Source organism: Siphateles boraxobius, unplaced genomic scaffold (genome assembly GCF_051911475.1).
Source record: "Siphateles boraxobius isolate OS27281-9 unplaced genomic scaffold, OSU_SipBor_1 9, whole genome shotgun sequence".
Classification (NCBI taxonomy): Eukaryota; Metazoa; Chordata; class Actinopteri; order Cypriniformes; family Leuciscidae; genus Siphateles; species Siphateles boraxobius.
The window spans coordinates 32,708,327-32,729,127 of NW_027509219.1; the positions used below are offsets into that span (position 1 = coordinate 32,708,327).

The window sequence follows — 20,801 nt, forward strand, 5'->3', positions numbered from 1 at the left end:
CAACAGCATTATACGATGCGCTGTACATGTTTACAATTAATAATAATAATGATCAAGAGTATTTAAATTTAATTATGCATATTATTTAAACCTTTTTGAAACTGTGTATATATTATATGATATTTATTTATAAATCATTTCTTAATATGTTGTTGTCTTATTATTAATGATTTCTAAATTGTGTGTGTGTGTGTATGTATATGTATGTATTTGTATATATATATATATATATATATATATATATATATATATATATATATATATATATATGTATAATAAAATAAAGTAAATGAAGTAACATATTACTATATTATTTTATATTATATTAAGTCTTAAGTGTGTGTGTGTGTGTGTGTGTGTGTGTGTGTGTGTGTGTGTGTGTGTGTGTGTGTGTGTGTGTGTATGTATATATATATATATATATATATATATATAATACTAAGGTTGGGGTTTCAAGTTTTAAAGTTGTAAAGTACTTTACAGATTGGTCCACTATAATTTACTTCCTCTGCATCTTGCTGACATAGTGTGCATTATGAAAATCTTGTCCTAAATTCAAGCGTGTAGCAACCTAAAACCATCCCGGAGCAACTAACTACCCATCCGAAAGGTCAGGTACTGAATTAATGATAAAGCTGAGCTGAGTGAACAGGACGGGTTGTGCGGTCACAAAACACACGCACTGCTAAAATGATGCTATAAAGCAGAATAGTTTGAGAGTTTGGCCATTTACACACAGTTATTGAGCTTTGAAATCTTCCTCATAAATTCACAGGCGGAGGGAGGCCGGTGTTTTAATTTTGAGTCTCAATAGGAGCTGTGCCCTGTGGCATCGCTTAAGCCTTCTATGGGTGGCACAACGTGCCAGAAATTCCCAATCATGCCAGAGTCAAGGAGATTAATGAGGTGGCATTCTCTTTTAAAGGGGTCATGTCATGCATTTTTTTCACTTGTATTGATAGAAACGTTTTTTGTGTTTGCCAAAACAGTCATAGTACTACAGTTTGACAATTTTTTTACCCTTTCTCTGACCCTTAGAGTTAAATAGACGCCTTAAAGGCACAGCAGCAGAAAACGCCATGCATAAATGCTGTCCTTGCATGTGAAATGAAATTAAGTAACAGATTCACACAACATTCAGCACTGAAATGTTTTCTAATTTGCTCTCTGCACTAAATGTAGCTGCTTTAAATGTGTATATTCTTGAATAAGATCTACTCTGCTATTGAATAATCTATTTGAGTTTGGTTACTTGTCTGTTATTATCACTGAATTCACCATGTATATTTTCATGTAGCCTATTAGGAATTTCTCTTGGTGTGAGATCACAGGATACATTTAATGCATGCAGCGCAGACAACACAATTACAGAAATATTGCACCTGATACAAACCACAACAACAACAATAACAAAAACTGCTATCTTTAATACAACCCCAAATCAGAAAAAGTTGGGACATTTTGGAAAATGCAATAAAATCAAGAATCTGTTATTTGTTTGTTCTTTTTAACCTTTTTTTAACTGACAAAAGTACAACGAAAGGTTTTCCAATGTTTTCACTGACCAACCTAATTGTATTTTGTAAATATGAACAAATTTTGATTTTGATGGCTGCAACACACCCCCAAAAAGTTGGGACAGAGACATGTTTACCACTGTGTCACATCACCTTTCCTTTTACTTACACTTTTTAATCATTTGCGAGTTGAGGATACTAACTGTTGGAGTTTTGCTTCTGGAATATTTGCTCAATCTTGTCTGATACAAGACAGCCACTCAACAGTCTGTGGTCATCATTGCCTGATTCTCCTTTTCATGATGGGTTATACATTTTCCATAAGAGACATATCTGGACTGCAGTAAACATCAGGCACATCCCTTCTGTGGTGCAGAGTGTCTAGAAACCACTCAGTTGTAGCTCATTCAGAATGAGGCCTGGCATTGTCTTGCTTCCCAGGAACGATGTCATCTTGATGGCAGTTTTTGTCTCTGTAAAATCCCAATATATGCCTCCATGTCAATGGTACCTTCACAATAATGTAAGTTACCCATACCGTTTGCAATGATGCACCTCAATACCAGCACAGATGTTTGCTTCTGCACCTGTCGCTGGTGAAAGTCTGGTTGGTCCCTTTCGTCTTTGGGACTGAGAACTCAGTGTCCATTTTCTCCACAAAACAAGCTGAAACATGGACTCATCTGACCACAGCACACATTCCCACTGTCTTCTAGACCATCTGAGATGAGCTCGGGCCCAGAGAACTCGCCGGCATCTCCACATAGAACTGATGTAAAGCTTTCTCCTTGCGTAACAGAGATTCAAGTGGCATTTCTTGATGCAGCGTCAGACTGTGTTCAGTGACAATGGTTTTCCAAATTACTCCTGAGCACATGTGTCTGTATTTAACAGAGTAGCATGATGGTATCTTGTGCAATGCCATCTGAGGGCTCAAAGGTCACGCACATTCAACAGATGTCTACTGGCTTAGCCAACACAGACTGAGATTTCTCTGGATTCCCTGAATCTTGTGACAATATTATGTATGGAAGATGATGAAAGGCATAAATGCTTTGCAATCTTGCACTGAGAAATGTGATTTTTTCATTGTTTGACAATTCTCTCATGATATTTGGCACAAAGTGATGACCCATGACCCATCTTTGCTTAAAAAGACTGAGAAGCACTTTTACACCCAAACATGATACCCTCAACTATTACCAATTCACCTGCTCATTGTGGACTGTTTCCAAATAGTTGGATAATCTAATTTGGATAATCTTTTCACTTTTATTTGGTCTCTGTCCCAACTTTTTTGGGGTGTTTTGCAGCCATCAAAATCAAAATTTGTTCATATTTACAAAATACAATTATGTTGGTCAGTGAAAACATTGGAAAATGTTTCTTTGTACTTTTGTCAGCTAATAAAAGGTTAAATAAAATGAACAAATCACAGATTCTTGATTTCATTACATTTTACAAAATGTCCCAACTTTTTCTGATTTGGGGTTGTAGTTAAAGGGTATATGTAAGAATTTCCATGTATTAATCACTTTTTTATTGCCAATGTGTGAACAGCTTGTAACAAAACTTAAAAAATTAGACCTTCCCCGACTTCCTCGGTTGTCTATAAAGGCCTGTAAACTGATTTTTATGTGAAGGACACGGGCCAGTTCCGCCGGAAAAATCCAAATTATGTGAAGGTTACGCGCTCTCCTGAGAGACTCAATTCTGTTCAATGACACATGAAACAAATGTTTATACAATGTTCAGGATAGTGCTGAAAGAGTTGTTCTGTACTGTCATGTCAATGTGTTGTTCATTAAACGAATAGCTTCTTTAATGTATTCACCTGTCTGACATCAGAACATTGCATTAAATCTGCTATTTTTGCAGCTACTTTCAATGCATTTGATCAGAACATTTGATTTTTGATATGGCTCCATTAACAGTCTCCAATAAATGTGGACAGCAAAATTAGTCCATGCTGGCAGGAGATGCACCATCTTTGCGTATGCAGTTTGTGTGTGTGTGTGTGTATCTGAGCAGAATCTGGGCCGTATCTTAGCGCTTCTGCATGCTGATGTAATGAATAGATGCATTTGTTAGCCAATGTGAACAAGCTCTGTGTTCCTCTTCGTACCCGGAGTCTCTCACAGGGGGTGTATTTTCATATTCACTGCATGGCTGTAAAACCCATTACAGCAACTCCCGAACGATTTACTCTCTGATCAGAAACGTTCTTAGGTTTAAATGAACCGAAGTAAGTAGATGTGCTGCGGTAGCTATCTTTTATTTTCTCAAATTTGCAAAATCAGTAAAGTTACACTGAGAGATACGAAGGAAGATGGAGGAAATGTTAAAAAATAATAATTCCAGATTATCAATAACCGTGTGACTGATGTTTGCCCGCGCAGAAGTTTTTTTTAGCACTTTCTATAGGGTTTCTAGGGTGGTTTCTAAGTGTTTGCTCACTACACTAGGCGAACAGAGCCCACCTTCAAGTATCTACGATAATCTGGACGATATTTTGGCCCTCAGGCATAAAAACGTTAGTCTCATCACTTAGAGAGAGAGAAAAAATAGCATCTCTTCTTTGTCCTGCTTTGACCTTGAATTGCATGTGATTCAAATGCAACACAATGTCTCATACCTCACCTTGCTGTACTACAGACAATTCAATATATTTATGTCTAGCTGCAAATCCACACTGTACGAATCAAAATCTGTAGAAAAAGCGAAAAGGTCTTGGTAATTGTGCAAAAATTCAAAATACGTTTTACTCCCACTTTTGATCAATTTATTGCATCCAGGCCGAATAAAAGTAGATCCTACCAAAAAAAAAAAAAAAACATTCTCACTGACCCAAACTTTTGAACCGCAAACTGTGTAATAGCCTACAGATATTTAATGTGTGGTTATTTTTTTAGTTGTTGGAGTGTAGCTAGGGGTTAGAGTCAGAACTCAGAAACTAGAGTTTTACATTTTCAGAAAAATATCTGAGTGGTGCTTACCTGTGCAAAACTCACCACCGCAATGCTAGGGTGCTGTGGGTGGTTGCTGAGGCAATGCTACTGTACATGGTTGCTTCTGAGATCTTTTTAGTGTGTTGCTACTGTATGTGGTTGCTTGGGAGGTTACTTATCAAAAGAGTCTGTGTGATATTCTGCTCAGGTCCTTCCTTCAATGTAAGTCTGTATTGTTTTAATACTGGTATGTCTATTCATGCAGGTATTTATTTGATTCCCGAGAAAAGCCTTCTTCTCTTGTGTTGTCAGCTGTAGATCACATAAATGAATATCACTGAAGGATGATGCCATCCAACTGTCACGTTTTGGTTTTATTCATATCATGCTTGTGGGTGGTGATGGCACAGTGGATAAGACACATGCCTTTGGTAAAAGAAGTAAAAACACATGTGTTTTTTGGGGGGGAAGTTGGGGGAGGATATCAATCTTAAACTATATGGACATGTACTGGAGAAGGTTGAGTCCTTTAGGCTTCTGGGAATGGTGTTTGATGCTAGGTTGACATGGGCCGGCCACATTGAGAAAGTTATAGTTAAGGGTAAAAAGGTATTAAATGTGATTAGGTGTTTGGCAGGAGTGGACTGGGATGCGAGTAGAAAAGCACTGAAGGGGATATATGAGGCATTGATTAAATCAGTAATAGAGTATGGTTGCATAGCATACAGAGATGCAGCTAGAACCACATTGGCCAAGTTGGATGTTGTACAAACACAAGCACTAAGAATATGTACTGGGGCGTTTCATACGTCATCTGCAGTGGCAATTCAGGTGGAAATGGGTGAGATGCCTCTACAATTAAGAAGGGAACAGCTGGCAGCCGACTATTAGGCAAACCTGCAAGGACAGGGTAGGTCTCACCCCACAAGAGCAGTTATGCAGGTATGCTGGGAGCACGAAAAGGTTAAAAGTCAGAGTTTTGGATGGGTAGGTGATGCTACTGGAAAAGAGATGGGACTAGAGGGAAAGGAATTTAGCCCAACAGTTCCGATGCCAGTCAGACCTCCTTGGCTTCTTTGGCAGACTAGAGTGTGGATCTAGAGATTTTAAATAGCCGCTCAAGGAGTAGAGCGGGGGTGGATGTATGTCAGGTATTTTTTGATAGGATGAATGACAAGTATAGTGACTATTTGGTCAAATTCACTGATGGGTCTAAAGACCCTGAGTCTGGAAAAGCTGGATCTGCTTTCAGTGTACCAAAGATAGGGGTAAAGATGCAGAAGAGACACTCTGATAATTTATCAGTATTCACCGTGGAGTAGCTGGCAGTATGGTTGGCATTGCAGTGGGTGGAGAAAGTTAAAGTAGCAAAAGTTGTCATATGCTCAGACTCTACTGCAGTTCTGAAGAGTTTGCAATCGTTTAAGTCACAAGCAAGACAGGACATAATATATGAAGTATTAGAACTTCATTCACGGATTTGTCAGATGGGGGTACGGGTAAAGTTTGCATGGGTTCCAGCACATGTGGGGGTGAAGGGTAATGAAACTGTAGATAGATTGGCAAAACAAGCTAGTAAACGGGAAGCTGTTTAAATAGCAATTTCAATAAGAAAAGCAGAAGTCAAAGCACAAATCTGGTCAAAAATTAATAAAAAATTTCAGGTTCAATGGGAGGCAGAGGAGAAAGGGAGACATTTATATAACATTCAACAAAAGGTTGGGACAGAGAGGGTCACGGGAAGGAAACGAAGGGAAGAAATTATCCTCACTAGGTTAAGAATAGGACACTGTGGGTTAAATAAGTATTTACATATTATGGGAAAGCTCATTTCAGGTAGGTGTGAATTTTGTGATAATATTGAATCTGTGGAACATGTGATTTTTGAGTGTCAGAAATATGTGAGCGAAAGGGCAAAGATGAGAGAGGGCATAAGAAGGTTAGGGGGGAAAGGGAATTCACTTAGGGAATTGCTGGGGAAGTCATTAAATGATATGAGTACACTTATTTCGATTCTTAAAGGAAACGAGACTGGTAGAAAGGATATAGGGATATTATTATTATTTAATTTTTTTTGTGGTTTATTTATTTATCTCCGGTTCACACTCCAGTAGAGTAGGTGGCGGTAATGCATCATGTTGGATGCCAACCGCCGTTAAACAACAAAGAAGAAGAAGAATGTGTCCTTGTCAAGTTTTGTTCTACTGTAACCACTGTTGGCATGCGTCATTTTCATGTTTATGTTTTTGAGTTCATGCCATGTCACACCATGCTTTTGTTTTATGTTTAATCTTGTTTAAAAATAAACAGCACTTGGGTTCTCATCTACACTACATCCATTTACACCAACACACTGGGTGGGTATTCAATGAGAATAAATGATTTGATATAGAGCGATTCACTGATTAGCTGAGCTTAAAGCCTTTATTAGATGAATCAGTGGATGAAAACAGCATCTCTTCTTTGTCCTGCTTTGACCTTGAATTACATGTGATTCAAATGCAACACAATGTCTCATACCTCACCTTGCAGTTGAAACAGACAATTCAATATATTTATGTCTAGCTGTAAATCCACACTGTACGAATCAAAATCTGTAGAAAAAGCGAAAAGGTCTTTGTAATTTTGCAAAAATTCAAAATACGGGTAACTATACAGAAAAATCCTTTATATTACCAGCATATCAGGCCCTATTTTTATGGACTGTTCAATAAACATTCCTTATTATTATCAATGTTGATAATAAGAATCAATTAATTCCTTAATGAATAGAAAGTTCAAAAGCACAGCATTTATTTGAAATAGAAATCTTTTGTAACAAAAGATTTGTCTTTACTCCCACTTTTGATGAATTTATTGCATCCAGACTGAATAAAAGTAGGGCCTACAAAAAAAAACAAAAAAAAAACTCTCACTGACCAAAACTTTTGAACTGCAAACTGTGTAATACCAAAATCGTAAGAGTAGAAATGGGAACTGGGTGCAATCCACTGTGTGTCAAGCATTCAGAACTGAATCGCTAAATTAATTCTTAAGTGCATTCAGAGAAATCTTCCAGCTATATTAAAGTGCCTTGGATTACTTAAATGAACATTTTCTGTGATTTCAGAGTTTTAAAGAGTAAAAGAGGTTAAGTTGCTTCCAGCAACTGATTTTACACAATAGCCTACAGATATTTAATGTGTGGTTATTTTTTTAGTTGTTGGAGTGGAGCTAGGGGTTAGAGTCAGAACTCAGAAACTAGAGTTTTACATTTTCTGAAGAATATCTGAGTGGTGCTTACCTGTCTAAAACTCACCACCGCAATGCTAGGGTGCTGTGGGTGGTTGCTGAGGCAATGCTACTGTACATGGTTGCTTCTGAGATCTTTTTAGTGTGTTGCTACTGTATGTGGTTGCTTGGGAGGTTACTTATCAAAAGAGTCTGTGTGATATTCTGCTCAGGTCCTTCCTTCAATGTAAGTCTGTATTGTTTTAATACTGGTATGTCTATTCATGCAGGTATTTATTTGATTCCCGAGAAAAGCCTTCTTCTCTTGTGTTGTCAGCTGTAGATCATATTATAAATGAATTCCACTGAAGGATGATGCCATCCAACACACTTGGTGGGTGTTTAATGAGAATAAATGAATTGATATAGAGCGATCCACTGATTAGCTGAGCTTAAAGCCTTTATAAGATGATGAATCAGTTAATGAAAATAGCATTGGTCATGTGATTAAAAAAGAATTTTGGACTACTCACAAATTTCTTCAGAAAACTAAAAAATCTAGCATAGTGTTCATAATTAATACAATTAGTAGATGAGAATCTCTTTTTTAATTAAACAGACAGATCTGAACAGTACATTTTAGGCATTGTTTCATAAGCTTTACTTTGAAAACCCCCTTTCATGATTTAGAGCTCATACGTCCGCCTCTTGGCACCTCGTATTTCATGTCACAGAGATCATCATTGTGTCTTGAATAATATTCCGATTATGGGACTTGAGCTTGACCATGAGCTTGTCCCTCCGGCTAAAGTCCTGCTCGGCTTCCAGAATTTGATCATTCCATTTCTTTGAGGTTTCCTTCCTCCAGGTAAAGCTTTCAAGTTTGTGGGATCCCTTTAAGAGAAATATTTAAGAAAAATGTTTTAGGTACGGACAATTATTTCCTAAAGAAGGTGGTGCAAATTCCCTTCAAATTTCTGTAGACAATTATGTGGCACAAACAGAGATGCCAGTCTTCAGGGTGGAATTTAGACTTTTAAATCATATGTTTGTAAATAATACAGCAGCGTAATTCTTTGTGATAGATTGCTCTGTTGGAATGCATTGCCAAAAATGATGTATAACCCCATTACAAGACTCAGCCTGCGTCAAACATCTTTACGGACACAAACATGGAATATTCGAATATGAAGGTTTTACTTGTTGAGCTTGTTTGTGAGATTTGAATAACATGAATAATTTATTTCATAGTCATAGGGAAAAAGAAATATATGAGGTTCTGATCTCTGACGAACTGGGAGCTGAGATTGTTTGCATGATTTTATCCTGAGCATAAGTTCTCAATGTTATTCAAATTAGATAGATATTTCGTGACTTTGATAAATAAAAAAAGATAGTATAGATGTATCTAACTCAAGTATAGATGGAGACTATTAAAGGCTGGGTTGGCAATTTGTTTCTAAAACACTTTTTGCCAAATTTGTTTAAATTGTCTTTATATACCAATACATATCTAAAATGTAAGTACTCTGAAAAGGAGTTTATAAAAATAGAGTGTCTTTAGTCCTCTCGGGGCTGCAATAAACACAGCTCATTTATTCCATTCGGACCGAAATGATTGACTGGGCGACTGTCACTCTCCTTCGTTGCTATGGCTACCAGCCCTGCTGCAACAGGAGCTGCCCACATGCGCGCACTCGGTTGACTCGCTCATTTCGGAAGAGGAGAGGCATGTACCGGCCGGAAGCTAGGAAGTCTCACAATTATGGCAGAGAAAGAGGAGTCAAATTCCCAGTACCACCTGTACCTGCATCTACAGTCAGTGCAGGCAAACAAGGCAAAAAAGGTGATATCACTTCATGCATTGCGTTCCTCTCCGATCGGCGCTGGTAAACGCATCCTCCAGCTGAGCAGTCGGCATCACGTGTTCATGTGTTTTGGGGGCATGGCTTTGGAAGGAGCCCAGCTGAGGAGGGGGTGGGAGTTTCTCTGTTGGATACTTTCAAAATCCAGCAGTTTTCTGCTAGTTTCTTAAACCTACCTACCCTGCCTTTAAGTGCATGCATGTTGTAACGGTCTCCAGCTGGAGTACCCTTGAGAGCCACCAGAGGGCACTCCACAACAGACTATTGTTATTCCCTCACAAACTACATTTCCCATAACTCACTGCCTGTGCTCTTCATCCATTATCACATTCACCTGTGTCTCTTGTTGTTAAGCTCACCCAGTATAAGCCTGGTTTTCTCATTCATTATCTGCGAAGTCTTACGCCCGTTTCACACATACTCCGTTTGCAGTGCGTAGACGGTGCATATTTTTTTTACGTACCTATGTTAACAGGTTAGAGCTTTCACACTGCACGCGTGGTGTGGTCCGACGATCCGTTCCAGGTGCGGTGCGTATGTGCAGAGATCGTTTTCCGCACAGAGTCTATTTCGGCTGTGCTGCACCGCACTGAATCAAAGTGACAACGCATTGTTCACATTAAAATAGACATAGATTGACAAGAAACTGTATTAATTTCATCATATACGCATAATTACAGTTAATGTGTTCTACAGTTACTAAATTACAGGGTCAAGAAAAACAAAAAAGTATGATTATAGTCCCAAAAGTTGCAAAATGCAATCATATATAATTTTTTTCCCCTCAAAAAATATATGATATATATATATATATATATATATTGGGGAGGGGGTGGGGGGAACTTTGGCATCACAGCAGGCAATCACATGATAGGCGGGTTGACAGAAAAGTAGCCTACTCAAAAACTTGTTTTAGGCTACTTGTTTTCAAAAGTTATGTTGAATATGTTGTAACATATTGAACAAGAATATGTTGTAACATATTTAACAAGAACATGTTGTAAAAAGATTTAAATGCCAAGGAAAAGGCATGGGAAGCAATTTCCTCGACTATTGGTGTCGATGGTAAGTTTTAAGATGTTTGTTTCAAGTGTGATGTTTACATAGGCCTATGTAGGGTATTTAAACTTGCTTTAGTTGGCTATCTAATGAATAGCCTGTAGAAAATGTATTTATATGATTATTGCCCTTTTTATCTATTTTGTTGGTCATTACCTTTCACCTTCATGTCATGTGAATCTATTTAATTATAAAATTTAATGTATGAAGGTCTGAACAGGAAATATTTATAGAAAGTCTGAATATATAAATTAACATCTGAATATGTAGTTGTAGCCTATGCCTGAATTCCTAAGTAAATCTAATTATATAGTTACATTTTTTAATATACAGAAGTTAAACAGAGTGCAATTTAAGTTTGTTAATTATATAGTTCTAATTTTAACTATGTAATCGTACATCAAAATTACTTACCCATTTTTGATTTTGTGGCACACAGAAACTGCGAATCAGTAGCGAACTGCAAACGCATTATATGTGAAAGCACTATAGCGCGTGCTGCTCCTGTACCGCATACGCACCACAACACGCACCGCATACACACTGCACAAGGAGTATGTGTGAAACGGGCGTTAATTAGTGTTACACTGCAATCTGAGCATTCTCCCTGGCTTCATGTCTCTTGGTTTTTGGATTTCTTGCCTGTTCCGTAGATGACTCTTTTGCCCATGTTCCCTTCCTTGTTGTGTTTGTTATTGTTTGGACTGGTTACCCGGTGTTTATGACCTTTGCCTGTTTTCGACTATGGTTGTGGATTACCCTTTCAATAAAACTGCATTTGGATCCTCAACTTTCGTGCCTCGGAGCAGTTTGTAACACGTTCTGATTTAAAATGCCATCTGACAAAAGTTTCCCTTTTGATTTCAGAATCTAATGTCTATGTATCACGTCTATGACATGCTTTCAATGGCCGCGGCAATAATTTGGACTCAATCCTGAAAATTCCACCTACAGGAATTATGTGAGTTATGCATGTGAAGAACTTCATCCACCTATCAACCAGCACACACACAATCATCACAAAATGGCACCTTTTCACATCCTAGAAATTAATTTTTGGATTGGATCTGTTTTGTATGAACCAACTCATATGATATCTTACAATTTTGCTAAATAGTTATACAAATTATCTTATCACCTCTAGCATAGCATGCTGTACATAGATATTGACATTAGAAATTCTTTAACACTGCACGTACGGATCTCAGTGAAACAGATTAACATTTTTTAGTCTATATGATATGCTGCTTTATTGCCCCAACTACAGGGTTTTTTAAAGCGTGCTAAAACTGTATGAGCTATAAAGCCAAAAGGATCCTTGAAATGCTTTACAAGGCTTCATGGTGCATTTGCAGGGCAAATATAAAAAATAAACGTACTGATTAAAAAAAGGGTTGTGACTCATTGAGAATCCATCAAATCTTGAGTTTAATGTCCTGTAAATGCTTGTTGCAGTGCCATAATACTTGCCTTCATGACTGCAGCTTTAAAACACCAACTGATCTTCGCAAACAATTCATAATTCATTTCATAATTCTCACTTTCAATATTACCAGCTTGTACATTTAAATAATTTATCCTTTAAAAGAGAGAATTACTTGCTATCATGCGTGAGATAAATAGGCCTACTGCACTAATACAGTTAGAGGGATAGTTTGCCCAAAAACTGAAAATTCTGCCATTTACTCTTCTCTGGAAAAAAGAAAATATATTTTTGGATGAACTATCCTTTTAATTTCTTATTTAGTTACTAGAAAGTTGATTTGTACCTCGTTTACAATACTACGTGTGAAAGAATCCTACAAAATGACATTGAAAGACGGACTCGAGTCACATCTAGATACCAGCAGTGGACAGTTGCACAAACAGCTTAGACTAATCTTACAAGTTAGTCATCACATTGTTTTCTTTGAAACTGTTCATACCTTTTAAGTCATAAAACATAGATTGGTCTAATGTGGTGATCTGAAAAGTAAGACCGATTCCCCTTGGCTAATTGCCATTTGAACAGACTGTAAAGACACAGTCCTAACATGGTGGTAGGGCTGCACGATCAGTTGTTAAAAGATGTCAATCCAAACACCCACGCGATCATAATCCTAAATGACAATGATTCACCTGTGTCTATTTAACCTTTTACAAAATCACAGTGGAACATTCAGATCTGCGTTGGTGCTGCTGATACAGAGAAAGCAGTTATCATGTGGGTATAGGTATTAAACAGCTTCACAAACTGTTGTTCAACCACACAGTATTACTATTTCTAAGTATTCAGATTATCACAGAAGTACTGGGATAAACGGTAATGGTTCGGATATTAACACTGATGTTAATGGTAGCGATCAAAATCAAAATAGACCAAATCACCAGTAGTTGGCGATTAGTGACTTAAAAAATGTATTTGTCTTAGAATCATTCATTCAAGATATTCGTTTAAAAATGCTGAGTCATCCAGTAATGAAACAAGTGAAGTATTTATGAGTGAGTCATTGAATCATTCATTCAACCCAATTAAAATAAATAAATAATTTGTTCAAATTAATTAAACATGAAATAGAGGGTAACACTTTAAAATACGGTTCCTTCGTTAATGAATAACTATACAAGAACAAATGAGTAACACAATATTAACAATCTAGTAACTACTAACTAACAAGAAATTCTGATTAACGAATTAGTAAGTAATAGCACACAGATGAAAGTGTTAGTTCACTATTAACTAATCAATAACTACTATTTTTTTAATGCTTCCTAGAGAACTACTGTAAGAATCATGGTAACTAACTAGTAATGACTCAAGTGTTACTACATACTTCTAAAGGAATTACTAATTATTTGGATCCGTATTCTAAAGTGAAGATCATGGTAACTAACTGGTAATGACTCAAGTGTTACTACATCTAAAGGAATTACTAATTATTTTAAGCTTTTAAGGTTTTTGGTGAAGTTTTAAATAGTAATTCCCATAGAAGTATGTAGTAACACTTTAGTCATTATTATTTAGTTACCATGATCTTCACTTTAGAATACGGATCCAAATAATTAGTAATTCCTTTAGAAGTATGTAGTAACACTTGTGTCATTACTAGTTAGTTACCATGATTCTTACAGTAGTTACTAATGAAAAGCCAATCCTAAAGTGTAGAATCTTCTAATCCTTCACAAGATATTTGCACACACATATATGAGCTAGGAGACATACATAAAAACATGTTTATTTGTGAGGTAGGTTAAATAGTAAAATCATGTTCCAGTCAAATATGTTCCAGTCGTCACCGTAACTCTAGTGATTCAATGCCAGTCCAGAGGAATGCCCGGAAATTGGCCACAGGACAAGTAAGGTCCAGACTACTGCATTTAAAAAATCCATTTCTTTAAAATTATTCAGTTGATAAATAGTTCTCTAGGAGAGAGCATAGGGTAATTATTTCCCAAATCATAAGTCTGCTATGCTATTACATATTGATAAACATTGTGTATTTGTTTACAGTAGCAGTTAAAATGTTAATGCAGTGCTTAGTGTTGCCAAATATTTACAAAGGAAAGTACCTAACGCCTTCCCTAAAAGTCGCTAAATGTCGCTAGATGACGTCATACGTCAATTAGCATATTCGTGACGTCATCGCGTCGTACTTGCGTTCTGCTTGTCTAATGTGTTTTCTCTATAAATTAATGCTCAGCTCACATACTGTATTTAATATATTAAAATATAATGTAGCCGAATGTAAAATAAAGCTGTTCTCATTTCCTATATATGTTTTGTCAGACAATAGAACGAGTAGCTATGATATAGGCCTAGTGAATGACTAAATTTTTTTTTGGCCAATGTGGAAAATTATCTGAATTGAGAGAGTTCGGGAGCCGGATGAACACGTCTCTCAGCGGCCGTGGGCTCAACAGATGAATGTGCTGCTGCTCCTCTCAGCCATTTACGGAACAGGGTAGACTTAGCTAGAGTGAGTGACGTTTGAAAAGTCGCTAAAAATAGAGACTCATTTGCGCGATTCTTTTGCAGTGTGTACGCGGAGGGGTGCTCTAACTGCACCTGGGAGGGGCTGCTGCGCGAGGACTGGGCCTGTGAGTTTTTTGGGACGGGGGTGGGACCCACGGCAGCACCCGCTGCTCGTTGAGAAGAATAAGAACGATATGTGCTTTCACGTCAGAGAGTCTCCAAAAGTCTCCAGTAACACCAGAAAAAGTCGTTAGATTTGTCACTAGTCACTTTTTTGAAAATGTGTCGCTAGAGGGGTCTAAATACTCGCTAAATATAGCGACAAAGTCGCTAAGTTGGCAACACCGGCAGTGCTAGTCATTTGTCCTGCATTAGTTATTGATTAGTTTTGTAAAAAATAGTAGTTACTCATTATATATATAGATATAATATAAGTTTATTGAATAGGATCCGATAAACCCTTTGAGATGAACCATCTCGTTTTCGAGGGGGCAATATACAATACAATACAGAACAAAGACATTACAATAATAAGACATAAACAATACCACAATCAACACACTGCCACAAAGACGACAAAAAAACATCAAAAGATAAGTATTTAGGTAAATACAACCACTAGTTAGCCACACAGAGGCTGTGATCAAATACTTGCCAGCAAAAACATAAAGAATAAAGTGACTTGTAAATTATATTTAAGTATCATCTGAAACATGAACAATTAAGTTCAAAATAAGAAGACAAACTATTTTTAAATATGTGAAATGATGTTAAAGATTGTATATTTGAAGGTAAGTTATTTCAGTCTGAAGGAGCCTAAAACATTAATGCTCTCTGTCCTATTGCTTTTTTGACTATAGGTGTGAAAAATAAGTATTGTGTAGTTCACTATTGATTAGTTAATAGTGAACTACCACTTTCATCTGTGTGCTATTACTTACTAATTTGTTAATCAGAATTTCTTGTTAGTAAATAGAAGTTAAGATTGTTAATATTGTGTTACTCATGTGTTCCTGTGTAGTTATTCATTAACAAAGGAACCGTATTCTAAAGTGTTGCCAAATAGACTTCTGCAATTAATATTTGGTCAGAACCTCTAGTAAATTACATTTTATTTTGATTATTTGTCTGTTCAGAATCATGGGAGAATTGCAATCTCTATTTGAAAAAAAAAAAAAAAAAAAAATCCAGAATAGTGCAGCTCTACATGGTGGCTATGTTTATGCAACTGTCTGTCTGTCAGAATATCACAGAGACTTAAGGGTGGACTCTTTTAACATAGCAACCACCCAAAACTCCCCAGCAAACACATAGCAACATGCTAAAAACACTTTCACAATTTCTTTAGTAAAACTAAAAATCTTAATGTCCTTTTATTATGTTAAAAAAAATCAGGACAATATTAGACACCTGAAACTGTATTAGAGGACAAACACACCATCTCTGTTACATTTAACAGGCCACAACTCTTCTTGCTGTCAGTTTATCTGTTTTCAGCACATCTCCTCAACCCCTAAAAATAATTTCAGCCAAGACAGTTTCACTACAATCCAAGACTCACGATGGCACGCAAGACAGCGGACTGCGCTGTGCCACACTGTTATTTATAAAAGGAATGGGGGTTCCATCATTTCATCAAGTCGTGTAAATTAGGTGTAACACCAGCCTGAAGAGTTTGGAGTCGGCGAGATAACCGTAGCGTGCTTGTGTGTGTGAGAAAGAGAAAGCCCTTTCCACTAATTCTAATTTAAAGTCCCGAAACACTGACAGGCTTGTTGTTCATTATTCCACATGCCTGCCTGGCTATGTTCACCAAAGCACATGGGGCAGAGGCAGTGCCAATCGAGACAGCTCAGCTCAGCACAGCAGCGGGCGGCACCAGGCTGGCGTGTCGAGGCAGAGTGACTCATGCTTCTCGTGCACCGCTCTCTGCGTGCCTCTTACCTGTGTCATATCCACAAGACTGATGGGTTTTTCCTGAAGTCTGACCCATTCTCATCAGCAACTCCATGTTCTACAAGGCTGTGAGTATAAGGGTCGAAAGATAATAGGGTATGAAAGTCATCTAGGGTGGCCGTAAACATTCACTGCCCAATCACGTTTGACCATGTGCTTGTAATGATACCCATATTTCACTGGTGTCAGCCGGTGGCATTTATCTGGCCGATGATTGCAAGCCTTCACCTTCCTTCCTTCTGCATTTGGCGGTCTTTTTCTTGTTACGCGTGAGGAATAAATATATGGTACTTCATGAGACCACAATCAATGCTTGAAATCGATACTGTCAATGCTGTTCACTTTTTATGAGAACGAAATTGATGTTGACGGCAGTGATTTCTCCACTAGGTTGTATTAGAGTACTGGGGAAAATAAACCCCCTACTTCTTATGAACCAAAAATAAAGGTTTCAAGGAAAAGGATAAATGGATTGCAGTTATGTAAATGCATGGCTCATCATACCTTGACTTTCAGTAGCTATACAGGCAACATTCAGAAAAATTCTTTGGTCACTGGCTTATGTATTCTGAATGCAGTTTCTGAATGCAAGCAATTTCATGAGAAAATGCCTACATTTTTTTTTTATGTATAAGCACTTGAGTGTTGAACCTAAACATCTACCCTCATGCATTTGTTCCTTTCACAGGGCCTTAATGCATAAAAGACTTACTGTAGGATTTAGCAGTTGAATAGTCTGTGAATAGGGTAATATCTGAAATTCTTCAGTTTAATTAACACCATGCTTTTCTAAATTAAACCTCAATGTCAAGTAGTGTGAAGCTCTAAACTCATTGCATTTCCTCTTCGCTATCTCAACATGATTGTATCGCCATTTGCAGGACATGAATAAAGTGAGTAAGTAAGTAAGTTATTACAGCAAATACAAGTACAACCCTACCTCCTTTTTTGCTCTACCGAGACTTGGGAAAGCGAAGTGTTTGTCAAGACTAATCACATTTCGGCACACGGCAGTCTATGAAGATCTGTTATGCAGGGAGATTTTGGTGAACAGCTGAGAGCACAGCTGTGTTGTTCACTGACTTCAGGTCTGTTGACCTGCTATGAAGAAGCTGGCAGCCGACTCTCCGTCCTCTGATGGACTGCTTGAGAGGGGTTGAACTGGCCAGCTTATCGCTGTGGAGAGTTGCTGCAGGTGTGAGGCTTTCAGAGCTGAAAAATCCTTCCTAAAAAGAAATGATTTACCTCAGACTGGCTGCAAGGACATTTTTTTTTAACCATTACTACACTAAATTGGACACATTATGTTAAAGGACAAAAATGTAAAAAACAAGAAAACTATTGTATATTTTTAAATTTACTGAAAAAAAAGAAGTGTTTTCAACTGTAACAAGAATGCTTAGACATTATAGGTGGTTGCCAGGTCATCATGTGCTGCAGGAAAAAATCCTAAACCCTGGAAATGAGTTATCATTTTTGATAAGTCCATCCTTCCAAAGTCAATGTTTTTCGGAAGGTTTTTTTTTTTGGGGGGGGGAGACATTGTCTGAAATAAGACAGGTGGTTAACACGAGTATCAATATATTGATTTTATTTTACGACATTAGTAATTATTAATAGTAATACAACACTGTGGCAACATTATTTCAATAATCCACTTTAGACATTCTATACGTAACTTTGCAACTACATGTCAACTAGCAGTCATTAGAGTATTAGTAGACTATCTGCTTAATATCTACTAACACTTTATTTTGATGGTCCTCCAATAGACATTTTACATGAGTGATTTTGCACGTGCATGTCTACTTATTCTACTAACCCTTACAGTCTACTAACACTTTAATGCGAGTAAGTTGGCATGCAGTTGCAAATTATTAAGAGTTAGTTACAAAGTTACTTGTAGTTTAGTTGAATGTCTAGTGGAATGTCGAAATACAGTGTCATCTTCCTTTTCCTTATACAAAAACACAGAAATGTCAATTTAGATTAGGTTCAGAGGTACACAAACTGGCATTGTGCCTTACACTGCATAAAGTTATTGCAGCATATGGAGTGTAACATATGGAATCATCCTACCTTGTTAAACAAAGTTGTGGTTGTGTTCTTTTTTTCATGATGATTTATTCAGCAGCCCTGTCTGACAACTATTCTTAAACATTAATTGGAGGAGTTCTGAGACTGGTATTGGAAAATAAACTCTTGGAAATAATCAAATAAACCTTGCAAAACCTCATTGGAAACTTTGACAGCAAGCAAACTCATTTCATTTTCTCTTGACAGTTGAATTGTGAAATATGTTCTGTTTTTCGAGCCCGAGATGCTGATCTGTCGTGCATCAAAGCATAGATTAGTTAAACGCCTTTAGCATCTAAAATGTTGACGTTTATTATGCACTCATTTGACGCTTGCTAAAGCAACTATCATTTACTGTTGCTCATACTAACCATTAAGTATCACACTTTTATGCACACTGTTTACGCTGCATGTGGAGATGAATGATATCTCAGAATGTAGGGCTTGATGAGGAGAGGTGTGCTGTTACTTTTAAGTGATCAGACTTACAATTCAGACTTGTACTTCAGAATCAATAAAAAAAAAACAGCATGATTATTCCATTGGCTTTTGGATCATTGCAGACAATAAGTTTATGATTCTTACATATGTTTTTCATCAAGATAATCTTCACAAATTAACAACTTTTTAGGTTTAAGCAATATCTTAAGCTTAAGCCTAGTCTTATGCTAGAGTTAGACTGCAGTAAAGGGATTACACCAGAGATTCCAACAACTCTTTCAATCTATAAAATCTACAAGTTGGAAACTTTGATTTCTAATAATTTGCAAGAGCAAAAACACAAAAAGGCTGCAAAAATGGAATAGCGAGTAAATGAGTTTACCTGATGAGTTTTACATGATGATGTTTAATGTCACAAACAACCTTTGTACTCCCATTTAGTCAGTTGTAAGCAACTTTCTTGGTTAGACTTTTTTTCTTTGCAAGTACATGCCAACTAACTCCCATTAGAAAATTAGTAGACTGTGAGATTAGGTTTAAGGGTAGTTGAATGAGTTGGCATGTACTTGCAAAGTTTACTCATAGTCAGTAGAAAGAATGTCTGTTGGGGGACCATCAAAATAAAGTGTTAGCAGATATTAAGCAGACAGTCTACTAATACTCTAATGACTGCAAGTTGACATGTAGTTGTAAAGTTACTTCTAGTGCTTGGTCTAATCTCTAATGTCTAAAGTGGACAATTGAAATAATGTGTTACCGAAGGAAGTTCATATATAGATCATATGTATTGTAAGTGGTACGCATTAGGTTTTGGCTTGGTAAAAGAATAAAAAATAGATCTCAATAACTGAAATCTTTTGAAAATTGCAGACTTCAGAAACAAAGAGCACTGAAATAATTTTTTGGAGATTTTTTTCGACTTGGTATTTTCTCTGCTCAACCGGTGATCATCCTATAAGTTATATTTTCCAGATCATATACTTCATAGAGTTGGAATTGAACTTTCATCCTGGAACAGTTTTAGTTAAGTGCAGTGATCCTCAAAGATTGTACGGTCTAGTTTTGTGGTGAAATGGATTGGAAGTGTATGTTGATGACATCCCTATATCTAATTAGGTGAAGTTTCAACCTAACTCAGTTTGTAGCAGATGGTAGGTTGTGAATCCTTCGTGTAGGTGTACGAGATAAATACAATGAAAACAGACTGGATCTTACATAGGGACCAATCTCAGGATGCGAAAATTAGTTAAGTGAGAATATTTTTGTGAGCTTTGAGCACACATCTTTATAATTAAATTAACATTATACACTTTTTATGATTTCTTAAGTTAAGGTTAAGGTTGTATTGGCACAAAATATTGACTTATTCAACATGACATTAAAATTGACTTTCTATAATACATGTGCTTTTAATTAATCATGCCTTTAATTAATTCTTGGTAGTAAATAAAAGACCAATATGACACATTTCTAAACTCTAATCTAAGCTAGTCATGGGTTCTGGATTCTGAGGTGTTTTTTTGGAGATGTTTTGACATGCTCTGACCTTATTTATGTTTCTTAAACCATTTTAAAAGCTAAAGTCTTAAAAACAAAAGAGGCACTGAAATAATGTTATAAAACACAAAGTAAGCTATTTAACACAAGACTTTTGAGTACTGGATTTCAGTTTTCGCAACAAAATTATGTGAGAATCATCCTGCTCGCTCATTCACATAAAAACAAAATAGTGTTTTAACTTTTGTAAGACACTTTTTTCTTTTTTTGTGATTGAAAG

At 36.7% G+C, this 20,801-nt stretch overlaps 1 long non-coding RNA gene across 1 annotated transcript in view; it reads left to right on the top strand.

Annotated features, from left to right (window-relative positions):
- LOC143732774 (uncharacterized) overlaps positions 1-20,372 on the top strand; it is a 120,363-nt gene extending 99,991 nt beyond the window's left edge. The window contains exon 3 of the long non-coding RNA XR_013201178.1: positions 20,200-20,372. This is a non-coding gene — a long non-coding RNA (uncharacterized LOC143732774). The remainder of the gene's footprint in view (positions 1-20,199) is intronic.
- The last annotated feature ends 429 nt before the right edge of the window (positions 20,373-20,801 follow it).